Here is a 17994-nt window from a genome sequence, read left to right as displayed (position 1 = left end):
CTGAAAGATATCAGTGTTCCAATGTAACTAGTGCTAATTTAGAAAAAAAGTGGTTTGGAAATAGCAAAGTGCTACTTGTATTTATTGCCCTATAACTTGCTAAAAAAGCAAAGAACATGTAAACATTGGGTATTTCTAAACTCAGGACAAAATTTTAAAACTATTTAGCATGGGTGTTTTTTGGTGTTTGTAGATGTGTAACAGATTTTGGGGGTCAAAGTTAGAAAAAGTGTCTTTTTTTCCATTTTTTCTTCATATTTTGTATTTGTTTTAATAGCAAATTATAAGATATGATGAAACTAATGTTATCTTTAGAAAGTCCATTTAATGGCGAGAAAAACGGTATATAATATGTGTGGGTACAGTAAATGAGTAAGAGGAAAATTACAGCTAAACACAAACACCGCAAAAATGTAAAAATAGCCTTGGTCCCAAACGGACAGAAAATGGAAAAGTGCTGTGTTCATTAAGGGGTTAAATTAGAATTACAACATCCCTATCTTCAAATAAATTTAAACTTACCTGTAGAATTAAAATAAACTATTTTAAACTATTAATTAACCTACCCTAACTATTATACTACAATTCAATTAAACTACCAATTAAATAAACTAAATTACATATTAAAGAAACCTAACTCTACTCAAATTATTTAAATATACTATTAAACATTATTAAAAGTACTAAATTACCACACAAAAAATTATTTAAAAAATTACACCTAATCTAATAGCCCTATCAAAATAAAAAAGCCACCCCAAAATAAAAAAAAACCCTAGCCTACAATAAACTACCAATGGCCCTTAAAAGGGCCTTTTGTGGGGCATTGTCCAAAGATATCAGCTCTTTTACCTGTAAAAAAAAATACAAACTCCCCCCCCAACAGTTAAACCCACCACCCAACCAACCAACCCCCCCCCAAATAAAAAAACATCTTCTCTCTATCTATCTCTATCTATCTATCACTATCTATTTCTATGGCATCCGCGGCCTCCAGGGTGGTGGATTGAAAACCAGGTACAATGCGTCCGAATAGCCGTGAGCGTAGCATTTAAAAGTTTGATAACTTGGAAAAAGTGTCAGATAGAGCTGAATGTGTATTTGGAACATCTGTAATGACGTAAGCATCGATCTGAGTCGGATTGAGACCGGCGGATCGTATGTTATGTCACAAATTTCAACATTTGCCAGTCTTCAGGCTTTGATAACTAGGTCGGATCAATCTTGCAACAATTACGACGCGGAATTCCACCGTATTTTAGGTTGACAACTTGATAGATAGGCCCCCTAGGGTCAGTTTATAATGGGAAGGGTTTGTGTCTCAGTCCTAATTTTTTGTAGGGGGTACCTAGTTAAGTGTAGTGTCCATGCAGGGCATATCAGGTTTGAGACTTCTCTTATTTATTCTTAAGGGGCGAGAAATTTAAATTTTTTAACATTTTCCATAACTTTCAGGTTGATTATTTCTAGTGGGGGACCAGATAGGAACGTGGAATTTTCATGGATATAAGTCCACTTTGGTAGCATTCTAATATAATTTTAAGTTTGAGTTTCCACTGGTTACAGAGCTAGGGCCAGTAGAACTCTGAGGAAAGCCTACTTTATTCATGCGTTTTGAGAAATGAACAGATGTAATAAAAGCATAACAAATAATAAAAATGAACAGTATTTTACAGTAATTACGTTTATGATTGTCAATAAGTTCTAAAATGCTACTACTCTTGATACTGATAAGAGTGAAGCATGATCTATCATGTTGGTACAGGGACAAACATGAAATCAGGACAGGAAGACTTATATCTGCTTGTCTGGGCATGAACAAACCTGCAAGTGTGGGGACAAAGCTTGTCGTGTTGGCAACAAACTCAAACACGCAATTTTTACAGTAGAATGCTATAGAGGACTTATATATGGTCCCCCACCAGAGATAATCAACCCACAAGTGAGAGGAAACTTTCTCACCCCCATAAATTTGTCAGGATAATTTGTTTTCTTTAAATTAGCTTTAAAATTTAAAATACCTATAGCGCACTGGTCCTGGGCTCTGTGAAGAAGGGTGGAGAAGATTAGCGCAGCTCCTCAAGCGAGCTATAGGTAAGTACAAGCCTGCAGGTGATTCTTTTTCACATGCAGTAAAGGAACATTTATATTAGTTGTTTTTTTCTAAAACCATGAATATTCAATATTGGTTTCATTTTAAATGAAACACATACTAAATAGTGCAGCAGACAAATATTGTAAAAAACAAATTTTTCATAATATTCGTTCCGTATGATTCGGCCTAAACTATAATGCGCTGCTGCATAAGTCTAGTACTTTATATTGTTATGTCTATTTGATTTGTGATATTTGTATCTTTATTTTATTTGGCCTGTATATACATTTATGCCTATAGGATTGCTACAACAGTACACACATTCCCAAGCTGACGGTTTAGAGTGGACCCATTAGATGGTATTGCAGAGACGTATTTTAGTGCTAAATTTGGGAGTTTATTTGCCTTACAGCACGATGTGATTTACTATCTCAGGCTTGAGATCAGTCACAAGAAAAAGAAATAAGGAAACAATACATGTTTGCGCTGTAACTTCAAGGAGAATGTGTTTACTTAACCCCTTTGATGTTGGCCTTTACCCTCATTACACAAACTTTGTTGATATCCATTTATTACCTTAGTAACAAAATTTCCTAAAAGGAACACAAAAGTGTAACATAAAAGTATTTAAATAGCTTGTAGGTAACTTTGTTTAACACTTGCAAAAAAGTTAGTGCTCCAGAGTAGCAATGCAATACTAGGATCTAGCTGAACACATATTGGAGTAGATTTATGAACTGTCGAGCGGATATGATTCAGTACCGCATTTAACATTGCACAATCATTTCTGGTGAAATGCTGCCCCCTGCTCACTGGCGACCAATCGAATCAGGATGATTTCAATCCGACACCTAAATGTCCTAAAATATTTCTGAAATGATGGGACTCCGAACTGACGTCCGCTGCTTAATAAACTGAGCCCATAGCCACCAATTAGCAGCCATCTCTCTGTAGTATATAGCTACTCCTACCTAGGTATGCTTGTCAACATAGGATACCAAAAGAACAAAGTAAATGTAATAAATGACATTCTCTGAGGCCTAGTTATCAACGTGTCTACTTACCTGCCATCGCCGGCCCCAATACGCCCGCCTAAGCTTGCCTCACATCGCTGCCGCGGACCTGAATACGCTTGCCAAAGTTATCAATAAAGCTGTCAAAAAGCCGCGCACCAAGTACGGGGCGATGAGCAGCGGACTGTGATAGTTATCACTCATCCGATCTCGCTGCTCTTCGGCTTTTTCCCAGCTTTATTGATACCCCTGTCACTAAGCACTCACACTAAACTACACTGTTCTACCCCCTATACCGGCGCCCCCGGAGCCCCCCACAACTAAATAAAGTTATTAACCCCTAAACCGCCGCTCCTAGACCCCGCCGCAACTATAATAAATGTATTAACCCCTAAACCGCCGCTCCCGGAGCCCACTGCCAACTACATTATACCTAGTAACCCCTATCCTGCCCCCCCTATACCGCCGCCACCTGTAATAAATTTATTAACCCCTATCCTGCCGATCCAGGACCCCGCCGCAACTAAATAAATTGTTTAACCCCTAAACCGCCGCTCCCGGACTCCGCCGCCACCTATATTAAACTTATTAACCCCTAATCTGCCCCCCTACACCGTCGCCACATATAATAAATTTATTAACCCCTATCCTGCCCCCCCTACACTGCCGCCACCTATAATAAATGTATTAACCCCTATCCTGCCCCCCTACACCGCCGCAACTATAATAAATATGTTAACCCCTAAACCTAAGTCTAACCCTAACCCTAACACTCTTCTTCCACCGATGACTTCCCGACGAATGACGGTTCCTTTAAGTGACATCATCCAAGATGGCATCCCTCGAATTCCGATTGGCTGATAGGATTCTATCAGCCAATTGGAATTAAGGTAGGAAAAATCTGATTGGCTGATTGAATCAGCCAATAAGATTGAAGTTCAATCTGATTGGCTGATCCAATCAGCCAATCAGATTGAGCTTGCATTCTATTGGCTGATCGGAACAGCCAATAGAATGCAAGCTCAATCTGATTGGCTGATTCAATCAGCCAATCAGATTTTTCCTACCTTAATTCCGATTGGCTGATAGAATCCTATCAGCCAATCGGAATTCAAGGGACGCCATCTTGGATGACGTTACTTAAAGGAACCGTCATTCATCGGGAAGTCGTCGGTGGAAGAAGATGGCGCTGCGTCGGCTCGTCTGAAGATGGCTCCACTCTGCTCCGGATGGATGAAGATTGAAGACGCGCCTGGATGAAGACTTCAATCGGATGGAAGACCTCTTCAGCGCCCCTTGGATGATGACTTCAATCGGATGGAAGACTTCTTCAGCGCCCCTTGGATGATGACTTCGGCCGCTGCGGATGTCCTCTTCTGTTCCATCGGTGGTCGGCTGGCTGAAGACGGCTAAAGGTAGGATGATCTTCAGGGGGGTAGTGTTAGGTTTATTTAAGGGGGGTTTGGGTTAGAGTAGGGGTGTGTGGGTGGTGGGTTTTAATGTTGGGGGGTTGTATTTTTTTTTTACAGGCAAAAGAGCTGATTTCTTTGGGGCATGCCCCGCAAAAGGCCCTTTTAAGGGCTGGTAAAGTAATAGAGCTGTTAACTTTTTAATGTAGAATAGGGTAGGGCATTTTTTTATTTTGGGGGGCTTTGTTATTTTATTAGGGGGCTTAGATTAGGTGTAAGTAGCTTAAAATTGTTGTGATATTTTTTAAATGTTTGTAACTTATTTTTTTTATTTTTTGTACTTTAGTTAGTTTATTTAATTGTATTTAATTGTAGGTATTTGTAGTTAATTAATTTAATTTATTTAATGATAGTGTAGTGTTAGGTTTAATTGTAACTTAGGTTAGGATTTATTTTACAGGTAATTTTGTATTTCTTTTAGCTAGGTAGATATTAAATAGTTAATAACTATTTAATAACTATTCTAACTAGCTAAAAGAAATACAAAGTTACCTGTAAAATAAATATAAATCCTAAAATAGCTACAATGTAATTATTAATTACATTGTAGCTATCTTAGGGTTTATTTTACAGGTAAGTATTTAGTTTTAAATAGGAATAATTTATTTAATGATAGTGTAGTGTTAGGTGTAATTGTAACTTAGGTTAGTTTTTATTTTACAGGTAAATTTCTCTTTATTTTAGCTAGGTAGCTATTAAATAGTTTAACTATTTAATAGCTATTGTACCTAGTTAAAATAAATTGAAATTTGCCTGTAAAATAAAAATAAATCCTAAGATAGATACAATATAATTATTATTTATATTGTAGCTATATTAGGGTTTATTTTAAAGGTAAGTATTTAGTTTTAAATAGGATTAATTTAGTTAATAATAGTTATAATATTTAGATGTATTTAATTAATATTTAAGTTTGGTGGGTGTTAGGGTTAGGGTTAGACTTAGGTTTAGGGGTTAATAATTTTATTATAGTGGCGGCGGTGTAGGGCGGGCAGGATAGGGGTTAATAAATTTATTATATGTGGCGGCGGTGTAGGGGGGGCAGGATAGGGGTTAATAAATTTATTATAGGTTGCGGCGGTATAGGGGGGGGCAGGATAGGGGTTAATAAATTTATTATAGGTGGCGACGGTGTAGGGGGGGCAGATTAGGGGTTAATAAATTTAATATAGGTGGCAGCGGGGTCCGGGAGCGGCGGTTTAGGGGTTAAACAATTTATTTAGTTGCGGCGGGGTCCGGGATCGGCAGGATAGAGGTTAATAAATTTATTATAGGTGGCGGCGGTGTAGGGGGGGCAGGATAGGGGTTAATAGGTATTATGTAGGTGGCGGCGGGGTCCGGGAGCGGAGGTTTAGGGTTAACATATTTATTATAGTTGCGGCGGGGTCCGGGAGCAGCGGTTTAGGGGGGAATAACTTTATTTAGTTGCGGCAGTATAGGGGGCGGCAGATTAGAGGTTAATATGTATAATTTAGGTTGCGGCGGGGTCCGGGAGCGGCAGTTTAGGTGGTAATAAATGTATTTAGTTGCGGTGGTGTATGGGGGGGCAGATTAGGGGTGTTTAGACTCGGGGTACATGTTAGGGTGTTAGGTGTACACATTTCTCATAGGAATCAATGGGATGTCGGGCAGCAGCGAACATGAGCTTTCGCTATGGTCAGACTCACATTGATTCCTATGGGATCCGCTGCCTCCAGGGCGGCGGATTGAAAACCAGGTACGCTGGGCCGGAAAAGTGCCGAGCGTACCTGCTAGTTTTTTGATAACTAGCAAAAGTAGTCAGATTGTGCCGAACTTGTGTTCGGAACATCTGAGTCCGGCGGATCGCAGCTTACGTCACTAAATTCTACTTTTGCCGGGCAGCAGGGCTTGATAACTAAGGCGAATCAGCCTCGCCACAAATACGCTGCGGAATTCCAGCGTATTTGAGGTTGACGGCTTGATAACTAGAGGCCTCTGAATCATAAAAGTTTAATTTGTGATGTCCTTATAACTAAGTATTAAAAAACATCTGCTAAATAAACAAACTAAAAAAACTAAACACGTTAAAGACAAAGGGCCAGATTGCGCTAATTAATGCTCTCGCTCGAGCGTTAACTGCGTTAGATGTAATCTTTTTGCATTCATCGGGTTGAAAGTAAACTGTTTTCGCTTGCGCATGAACCCAGCGAGCACAAAAAGCTGAACTTAGAATATTGCATGCGCATTCACAAATTCCCCCATATTAGTCAATGAAGACAAAATGTGGAAAATAAACCTAAAACCCGATCGCATATTTTCAAGTGCGCTAACCCAACATTAAAATATGAATATTTCACATATTAATGTTCTGCACATAACAGCATATGTTCTATTTATTCATAAATAGATATTTCTACATATATCTGATGGTATTTTGGTACAATATATATCTACTAGTCCTAAAGCCCGTTCACACGGGCCGTGTGGTTTATTTTTATTTTTATATTCTCTCTCTCTCTCTGCCCTATCTCTCTCTCTCCCCTCTTTCTCCCCCCTGTCTCTCTCACTCTCTCCCCCCTGTCTCTCTCACTCTATCCCCCCTGTCTCACTCTCACTCCCCTGTCTCACTCTCACTCTCACTCCCCTGTCTCTCTCTCTCTCCCCTGCCTCTCTCTCCTCCCCCCTGTCTCTCTCTCTCTCTCCCCTGTCTGTCTCTCTCTCTCCCCTCTCTCTCTCTCCCCCCCCTCTCTCTCTCCCCCCCTGTCTCTCTCTCTCCCCCCCTGTCTCTCTCACCCTCTCCCCTGTCTCCCTCTCCCCCCCTCTCTCTCTCCCCCCCTGTCTCTCTCTCTCCCCCCCCTGTCTCTCTCTCTCCCCCCCTGTCTCTCTCACCCTCTCCCCTGTCTCCCTCTCCCCTGTCTCTCTCACCCTCTCCCCTGTCTCCCTCTCCCCTGTCTCTCTCACCCTCTCCCCTGTCTCCCTCTCCCCTGTCTCTCTCTCCCTCTCCCCTGTCTCCCTCTCCCCTGTCTCTCTCTCCCTCTCCCCTGTCTCCCTCTCCCCTGTCTCCCTCTCCCCTATCTCCCTCTCCCCTGTCTCTCTCTCCCTCTCCCCTGTCTCTCTCTCCCTCTCCCTTGTCCCCCTGTCTCCCTCTCCCCTCTCTCCCTCTCCCCTCTCTCCCTCTCCCCTGTCTCCCTCTCCCCTCTCTCCCTCTCCCCTCTCTCCCTCTCCCCTGTCTCCCTCTCCCCTGTCTCCCTCTCCCCTGTCTCCCTCTCCCCTGTCTCCCTCTCCCCTGTCTCTCTCACCCTCTCCCCTGTCTCCCTCTCCCTCTCCCCTGTCTCCCTCTCCCCTGTCTCCCTCTCCCCTGTCTCCCTCTCCCCTGTCTCCCTCTCCCCTGTCTCCCTCTCTCCCTCTCCCCTGTCTCCCTCTCCCCTGTCTCCCTCTCCCCTGTCTCCCTCTCCCCTCTCTCCCTCTCCCCCTCTCCCCTCTCTCCCTCTCCCCCTCTCTCCCTCTCCCTCGTCTCCCTCTCCCCTGTCTCCCTCTCCCCGTCTCCCTCTCCCCTGTCTCCCTCTCCCCTGTCTCTCTCACCCTCTCCCCTGTCTCCCTCTCCCCTGTCTCTCTCTCCCTCTCCCCTGTCTCCCTCTCCCCTGTCTCCCTCTCCCCTGTCTCTGATCAGCTGCTTTCAACGGCTATTTGCGTGCGCGTGCGCAGGGTGCGAGGGTGCGTGCGCATTCTGCAAGGGGGATCTCATGTCAACGATTAGTTGCGTGCGCGTGGGTTCGCGTGCGCATGTGAGTGCGAGGGTGCGTGCGCATTCTGCAAGGGGGATCTCATGTGTCGCGGTGAAAGTCCTGAAATCAGTTTACGCTAAGTGGGTGCGAGGGTGGTGCGTGCGCATTCAGCAAGGGGGGTCGCTGACATCAGTTTTTTTTTTCAGCTACAATCTTGCTAAGTGGGTGCGAGAGTGCGCGCGTGCGAAGTATCAACAGCTGGCCAAGGGTGCACGTGCGATCAGCTGCAAGAGTGTCTGAACTGCGCATGACGGCTTCAGACAAACTCTTGTCTTTTATAATATAGGATATCGATACTTATATATGATTATGTATAGGAAAAGATATATACAAATATATATAGGAATATTTATTTAAAAATAAATAGAACATATTCTGCTATGTGCAGAACATTGGAATGTTAAATATTTACAGTAAAAACACACTATATATATATTAAAGTAAATGATCATACTGATCCCAACCTTAAAACATTTTCTTTTATTCAGTCATATGATAGGACCAATCATTGCACAAGTAAAAAACTGACCTCCCCTATTATGTCAGAGAGCCACATGGCGAACCACATGGCTAATTTACATTACATAATCACATGACCTAGCATGGTATACACTCCAAATGGTCTCCGTGTTCAATAAGTTATTATTATATGGCCAAGAAGAAACGCACTGCCATAACTTTTAGGGGGATATTTATCAAAGCGTCAACTATGTTGCATTCTCTGGCATCAATACGCTCGCCTAACATCGCCAAACATTGCGGCCGCGGATCTCAATATGCTCTCCTTATTTATAAAAAAAGCCATCAAAAACACGCGCACCAAGTACGTGGTCGATGAGTATCGGACTGTTGTTAACTAGTAGTCATCGATCTTGCGTCTATTCGGCTTTTTACCAACTTTATTTATACCATTTCACTAAACGTCACCACTATACTAAAATGTTTAACCCCTATCCCGCCACTCCCCGACACCGCCACAACCAAAATAAAGTTATTAACCCCTATCCCGCCGCTCCTCGACACTGCCGCAACCTAAATAAATGTATTAACCCCTATCCCGCCACTACCCGACACCGCCGCCACTAAATAAACGTATTAACCCCTAAACCTCTGGCCTCCCACATCACCACCTCTAACTAAACCTATTAACCCCTAAACCATCAGCCCCCACATCGCAAAAAACTAAATTAAGCTATTAACCCCTAAACCAAACAACCCCTTAACTTTAAATTAAAATTGCAACATCCATATCTTCAAATAAATTAAAACTTACCTGTAGAATGAAAATAAACTAATTTTAAACTATTAACCTACCCTAACTATTATACTACAATTAAATTAAACTACCAATTAAATAAACTAAATTACATATTAAAAAAACCTAACCCTACTAAAATTATTTAAATATACAATTAAACATTATTACAAAGTCCTAAATTACAAAAAAACAAACACTAAGTTACAAAAAAACAAACACTAAATTACGAAAAATAACAAACCAAATTATCAAAAATATTTTTTTACACCTAATCTAATAGCCCTATCAAAATAAAAAAGCCCCCCCAAAATAAAAAAAAAATCCTAGCCTACAATAAACTACCAATGGCCCTTAAAAGGGCCTTTTGTGGGGCATTGTCCCAAAGATAACAACTCTTCTACTTGGCAAAAAAAAAATACAAACAACCCTCCAACAGTAAAACCCACCACCCCACCAACCACTCCAAATAAAAAAAACTAAAAAAAACTAATCTAAAATAACCTAAACTACCCATTGCCCTGAAAAGGACATTTGCATGGGCATTGTCCTTAAAAGGGCATTTGGCTCTTTTACTACCCAGAACCTAATCTAAAAATAAAACCCACCCAAAAAAAACTTTAAAAAACCTAACACTAACCCCCGATGATACACTTACAGTTCTTGAAGTCCCGCTTGAAGGATCCATCCAGCCGGCAAAGTCCTCATCCAGGGGGCAAGAAGTCTTCATCCATGCGGCAAGAAGTCTTCATCCAGACGGCATCTTCTATCTTCATCCATCCGGCGCGGAGCAGGTCCATCCTGAAGACACCTGGCACGAAGAATCCTCTTCATACGGTCTCTACCATACACTGATTCTTTAATGCAAGTGACGCAATCCAAGATGGCGTCCCTTGCATTACTATTGACTGAAAGATTTCAATCAGCCAAAAAATCATTTTGGTTGTTACAATCAGCCAATAGGATTGAGCTCTCATTCTATTGGCTGTTCCAATCAGCCAATAGGATTGAGCTCTCATTCTATTGGCTGTTCCAATCAGCCAATAGGATTGAGCTTTCATTCTATTGGCTGATTGGAACAGCCAATAGGATGAGAGCTCAATCCTATTGGCTGATTGGAACACCCAATAGGATTTTAGCAGCTCTAATTCCTATTGGCTGATTGAAATCTTTCAGCCAATAGGAATGCAAGGGATGTCATCTTGGATTGCGTCACTTGCATTGAAGAATCAGTGTACGGCAGAGACTATATGAAGAGGATGCTCCGCGCCGGATGTCTTCAGGATGGACCCGCTCCGCGGTGGCTGAATGAAGATAGAAGAGGCTGCCTGGATGAAGACTTCTTGCCGCATGGATGAAGACTTCTTGCCGCCTGGATGAGGACTTCGCCGGCTGGATGGATCCTTCAAGCGGGACTTCAAGAACTGTAAGTGGATCGTCGGGTGTTAGGTTTTTTTAAGGGTTTTTTGGGTGGGTTTTATTTTTAGATTAGGGTCTGGGCAGTAATAGAGCTAAATGCCCTTTTACGGGCAATGCCCATACAAATGCCCTTTTCAGGACAATGGGTAGCTTAGGTTATTTTAGAAGTTTTTTTATTTGGGGTGGTTGGTTGGGTGGTGGGTTTTATTGTTGGGGGGATGTTTGTATTTTTTTGCCAGGTAAAAGAGCTGTTTACTTTGGGGCAATGCCCTACAAAAGGCCCTTTAAGGACCATTGGTAGTTTATTGTAGGCTAGGGGTTTTTTTTTTCATTTTGGGGGGGCTTTTTTTTTTTTTTTTTTTTTTTTTTTAAATATTTTTTATTGAGGTTCTTTTCAAAACATACAATTAATAGTTGCCAAAACATACATACAAAAGAATGCAAATTGTTACAGGTAGGCTACATAAACAAGTGAAGAAAATGGACAGTATGATTAAATGGCACATTACACTGTCAGTACAGGCGATGGGTACATAACAAACAGTAAACCCACCTAATGATTATAGTGGCCGCTCTTGGACCACACAATTATAGTTAACATAGTGTAAGGTAAGTAACCTTTGATGTGAAGGGGCCACTCATGGACCCCAAGTGAAGGACCTCTTATTTTTTATTTTTTGTGATACTATATTTCTGATGAACATTTTAACAAGGTAGGATAACACTAAAAGATTGTTGGTATGGCTCTGCCTGAAGTATAAATGCAATATAACATTAAAGTATTACGAAAATACTGAATGGGAAATGTAACTGCTTTAAACTTTGGTGATTATAGCTACATAAAATATTAGAGTTGAAAAAGTAAGAGGGAATTATATGTGAGGTTGTCCCAAGGAAGGGGTCTCCACCACCAAGCTAAATGAGGAGATAGATAATATTCAGCCAGAGTCTAAAATGGCAAAACACACCCAGACCATGTTCCAGGGTAAATATACACCCATATTGACAGTTTATAAATGATTACTAGTAACCAGAAAAAGTGAAGAGATAAATAGATGTCCCGCTACCTCGGCCGCTGGGAACAAGACATCATCTTAAAATGGTTCACTAAGGTATTATGGGTGTAAGCAGGGTTCAAAGGTTGTAATGTGGTCTAACGCATAAATGAATAGGTAGCTAAATACCCTCTCTATATAAAGGCAAGAAAGGAGCATATAGGTAATATAACGTTTATGGAGTGTACATACTGCTGAGTATTGAAAAGTGATTAAAAAAAAAAAAAAAAAAACCCACAAACAGCTAGGGGCCATGTAAATAGGAAATGTGTGGTCCTTAGATAATTATAAGAGCATTTCAGGCAACCAGATCAAACACACATGAAATATAAAACATCATGGCTATAGGATTAAATACCCATGTGATTAGTTCCTATCATGGTACACTGATCCTGAGATCCCCTGACATGGAGTACATACTATTATGTCGTCACAAAACTTACTATTGTTCAAATGGAGATTCAGTAGCGTTATATAAAGATAACAGGGTACATGATACATCATAAGTTCCTACTATATCACTGAATTAAACCCCCCTATAAAAACAGTATATATGATTATACTGTCATGTGACATGAAAATGTATAAAGGGGTAGCCTAGGTAGCTACAACTGCAGGGATAAATGACTCGATGTTAAATCAGGGCCCCCTGGTGAACACAGATTATTATAAACAAGTAGATGGATGCAGGACACAAGGTGTTGCTAGGCACGAAATATTTGGTGTGTCATAGGTATTTAAAACTTTGAAGGATATGCCACAAGTCCCTGGAGTGGTCTCGTATGGAGTACTGGTATATAAACTATAATAAGAGGGGAACCATGACCCCACTCTCACATTAGAACAGTCGTCCACTATATGAAATAAAACTTATCTAGGATATCTGGTATACCATGTGCTAAACACTGTATCGCCAAATGGGGGAAATATTGACTCTTAACCTTGGTAATATCAAACGATAGTGTTCCAACATAAACATGACCAAAATATATACACCATTATCCATAGCATTATGACCACTGTTATCCGTCACAACTCCAGCTAAATTGCAGCAAGGCCACCTAAAAATGAGTGCAATGATCATGGAGTCCACATTGAAATAGAATTGGTCAGCTTGCTCCAGCTACCCTTGCTGCCAAAAAGGAAGAGGCCCAAATCAGACCGCCAGGATCCCATTGAGGTTGCAACGATACCGCAGAGACAAGGGTGCCAGGTGCGGTAAAGCATTGTGTTTCCTCCCGCCGTCTGCAGAAACTGTTAATGAGTTTACACATTGAAGAGCTCGTGGGCGATTGTTCAGTAGTCCTCTGCCGAGGTATGGTGAGTAATAGGCTCGCCGGTGTAATAGACACCCACACATCTGACTTGGTGTTGCAAACAGTCTTACTAGCGTCTAGCTGAACAGCTCTGTCGGCCACTCCAGTGGACACCGCTGTATTACTCCCCCGGTCTCTCATCAATGCAGTAGAAGTGGGTAGTGAGCTCCAGGAGTCCAGATTACCATTAAGAGAGACCTTGTTTTCCCAATCTTGCGGCATATGCTCCTCTCGTGTGACTGCATGGGGCGAATGATTAACCCCAGGATGGAAAGCGTTTTGTAAGATAGACTCGAATGTAGCATGATGTTCCTTCAGCAAACGGCTCAGCTCTTTCAGAATATCAGTAGCACAATCCATTATCTTCGATGCAGTTCTCTAATCAGGCAGATTATAGATGTGATGATTTGAGTTCAGCACTACGTGCTGCCTAACGACAAGGTTTAGGTGAACCTCGCCGGGGGGTAGATACAAGGCCTCAGCCTTAGGCTGTGCTCCGGGTGCTCATTAACATGATCATCTGAGAGGTGGTAAGCTCATCTAAAGCAGGATCTGTAGCGCTTCCAAAATCAGGCAATGTAGCATTTAAATGAGGCATTTGAAGTGCTATTTTAAGTAAAACTGAGAGATAGGCTAGAGCAGAGTGGTAAAGTGCGACCTATCATGGCCGCCTCCCGGAAGTTCCCCCGGGCTTTTTTATTTTGATAGGGCTATTAGATTAGGTGTAATTTTTTTATTTTTGATAATTTGGTTTGTTATTTTTCGTAATGTAGTGTTTGTTTTTTGTAACTTAGTGTTTGTTTGTTTTTGTAATTTAGGACTTTGTAATAATGTTTAATTGTATATTTAAATAATTTTAGTAGGGTTAGGTTTTTTAATATTTAATTTAGTTTATTTAATTGGTAGTTCAATTTAATTGTAGTATAATAGTTAGGGTAGGTTAATTAATAGTTTAAAATTAGTTTATTTTAATTCTACAGGTAAGTTCGGGATGTTGTAATTTTAATTTAAAGTTATGGGGTTGTTAGGTTTAGGGGTTAATAGGTTTAGTTAGTGGTGGTGATGTGGGAGGCCAGAGGTTTAGGTGTTAATAAATGTATTTAGTGGCAACGGTGTCTGGGAGCGGCAGAATAGGGGTTAATAACATTATGTAGGTGGTGGCAATGTCGGGGGTGGCAGATTAGGGGTGTTAAGACTCGGGGTTTATGTTAGGGTGTTAGGTGTAAACATAACTTTTTTCTACCATAGAAATCAATAGGGTATGCTTCATTCTCTTGCAGCATCAAACATAAGCTTTCGGTGCTTTCATACTCCCATTGATTTCTATGGCATCCGCGGCCTCAAGGGTGGCGGAATGAAAACCAGGTACGATGCGTCGGAATGGGGGTGAGCGTATCTGTTAGAAGTTTGACAAATTGAAAAAGTGTCAAATAGAGTCGAATGTGTATTCAGAACATCTGTAATGACGTAAGCATCGATCTGTGTCGGATTGAGATTGCGGGATAATATGTTACGTCACAAATTTCAACATTTGCTGATCTTGAGGCTTTGATAACTAGGTCGGATCAATCTCGCAACAATTAAGATACGGAATTCCGGCATTTTTTCGGTTGACACTTTGATAAACTCCATTCCCTTTTATAAAACAAAAAAAAGCATCTAATTTCCAAATATATGATAGAATGACTATTCTCAATTATTGCTTCCTATTGTAATCCTTTATCATAATATTTTCCTTAAAGGTATAGTACACATCATCTTAAAGAGATAGGTTTCATTAACCCCTTAGTGACCAGAGCACTTTTCCATTTGTTGACCGTTTGGGACCAAGGCTATTTTTACATTTCTGCGGTGTTTGTGTTTAGCTGTAATTTTCCTCTTACTCATTTACTATACCCACACATATTATATACAGTTTTTCTCGCCATTAAATGGACTTTCTAAAGGTACCATTATTTTCATCATATCCTATAATTTACTTAAATTTTTTTTTATAAAATATGAGGAAACAATTGAAAAAAAAACAATTTTTTCAAACTTTGACCCCCAAAATCTGTTGCACATCTACAACCACCAAAAAACACCCATGCTAAATAGTTTCTAAATTTTATCCTGAGTTTAGAAATACCCAATGTTTACATGTTCTTTGCTTTTTTTGCAAGTTATATGGCCATAAATACAAGTAGCACTTTGCAATTTCCAAACCACTTTCAGGAATCTCTGAATATCCTTTGACATGTATATATTTTTTTTTAGAAGACATCCCAAAGTATTGATCTAGGCCCATTTTGGTATATTTCATGCCACCATTTCACCGCCAAATGCGATCAAATAAAAAAAAATTGTTCACTTTTTCACAAATTTTTTCACAAACTTTAGGTTTCTCACTGAAATTATTTACAAACAGCTTGTGCAATTATGGGACAAATGGTTTTAAATGCTTTTCTGGGATCCCCTTTGTTCAGAAATAGCAGACATATATGGCTTTGACGATGCTTTTTGGTAATTAGAAGGCCGCTAAATGCCACTGCGCACCACACGTGTATTATGCCCAGCAGTGAAGGGGTTAATTAGGGAGCATGTAGGGAGCTTATAGGGTTAATTTTAGCTTTAGTTTAGTGTAGTAGATGACCCCAAGAATTGATCTAGGCCCGTTTTGGTATATTTCATGCCACCATTTCACCGCCAAATGCGATCAAATAAAAAAAAAATTAATAGTTTAAAATTAGTCTATTTTAATTCTACAGGTAAGTTTGGGATGTTTTAATTTTAATTTAAAGTTTATAGTACACATCATCTTAAAGAGATAGGTTTCATTAACCCCTTAGTGACCAGAGCACTTTTCCATTTGTTGACTGTTTGGGACCAAGGCAATTTTTACATTTCTGCAGTGTTTGTGTTTAGCTGTAATTTTCCTCTTACTCATTTACTGTACCCACACATATTACATACCGTTTTTCTCGCCATTAAATGGACTTTCTAAAGGTATCATTATTTTCATCATATCTTATAATTTACTTAATTTTTTTTTATAAAATATGAGGAAAAAATGGAAAAAAAACAATTTTAGAATTAGAAGGCCGCTAAATGCCACTGCGCACCACATGTTTATTATGTGCAGCAGTGAAGGGGTTAATTAGGGAGCATGTAGGGAGCTTGTAGGGTTAATTTTAGCTTTAGTGTAGTGTAGTAGACAACCCCAAGTATGGATCTAGGCCCATGCTGGTATATTTCATGCCACCATTTCACCGCCAAATGCGATCAAATTAAAAAAAAACTTGTAATTTTTCACAATTTTAGGTTTCTCACTGAAATTATTTACAAACAGCTTGTGCAATTATGGCACAAATGGTTGTAAATGCTTCTCTGGGATCCCCTTTGTTCAGAAATAGCAGACATATATGGCTTTGGCGTTGCTTTTTGGCAGTTAGAAGGTCGCTAAATGCCTCTGCGCATCACACGTATATTATGTCTATCAGTGAAGGGGTTAACTAGGTAGCTTGTAGGGAGCTTGCAGGGTTAATTTAAGCTTTAGTGTATAGATCAGCCTCCCACCTGACACATCCCACCCCCTGATCCCTCCCAAACAGCTCCCTTCCCTCCCCCACCCCACAATTGTCCCCGCCATCTTAAGTACTGGCAGAAAGTCTGCCAGTACTAAAATAAAAGTTTTTTTTGAGGGGGTTAGGTTTTTAAAAAAAAAAAAAAAAAATTCTTCTGCTGTGTAGGACCCCCCCCCTTAGCCCCCAACCTCCCTGATCCCCCCCAAACAGCTCTTTATCCCCCCCTGCCTTATTGTGCCCATATTGGGTACTGGCAGCTGTCTGCCAGTACCCAGTTTGCAATAACAATGTATTTTTTTTTTTTTTTTTTATTATTTTATTAAATATTTTTCTTTATTTCTGTAGTGTAGCTGCCCCCCCCTCAACATCCAACCCCCCACCCTTTCCCAGATCACTTAATTTTAAAATACCACCCTCCCCAGTCCTCTCTTCCACCCTCAGATCTACAGCATATTTTTGCTGTTTGCACAGATCTCACGTGCGCCCCCTGCACGCGCACGCACGCCCCCGTGCACGCGCTCGTGCACACGCGCGAACCTGCACAAGATCCCTCCCCCCTCCTCCACCAATGACTGCCCACCCACCTCCCTGGATGAGCTCCCACTCACCAACGATAAAGGCCATGGATAGCCGATGCAGAGAGGGCCATAGAGTGGCTCTCTCTGTATCGGATGGCTAAAAACAGTTATTGCAGGATGCCTCAATATCGAGGCATCACTGCAATAACATGAAAGCAGCTGGAAGCGATCAGGTTCGCTTCCACCGCTTTCAAAGACCAATGAGGTACGGGGTACGTCCTTGGTCATTAACTGCATTTTTTTGCAGGACGTACCCCATACGTCGTTGGTCATTAAGGGGTTAAAAAAATAACTTAGAGGGGAATAACTAATTTGTCACTATTCAAATGAAGTCATATCATTACATCTTGCAGTACAGAGTGTCACAACTCCAAAAACTCTTAAAAAATTGTTTTTTTTAGAGAAAGAATGCCAATCCATATGGGTGTTAATACCTTTGGGAGATAAAGTATCCAGGGTGCAGATTCATCTAGTTCTTTCTTCTA

Source organism: Bombina bombina, chromosome 2 (assembly GCF_027579735.1).
Source record: "Bombina bombina isolate aBomBom1 chromosome 2, aBomBom1.pri, whole genome shotgun sequence".
NCBI lineage: Eukaryota > Metazoa > Chordata > Amphibia > Anura > Bombinatoridae > Bombina > Bombina bombina.
The sequence above is the reverse complement of the archived record's forward strand: the minus strand, read 5'-3'. Positions refer to the sequence as shown.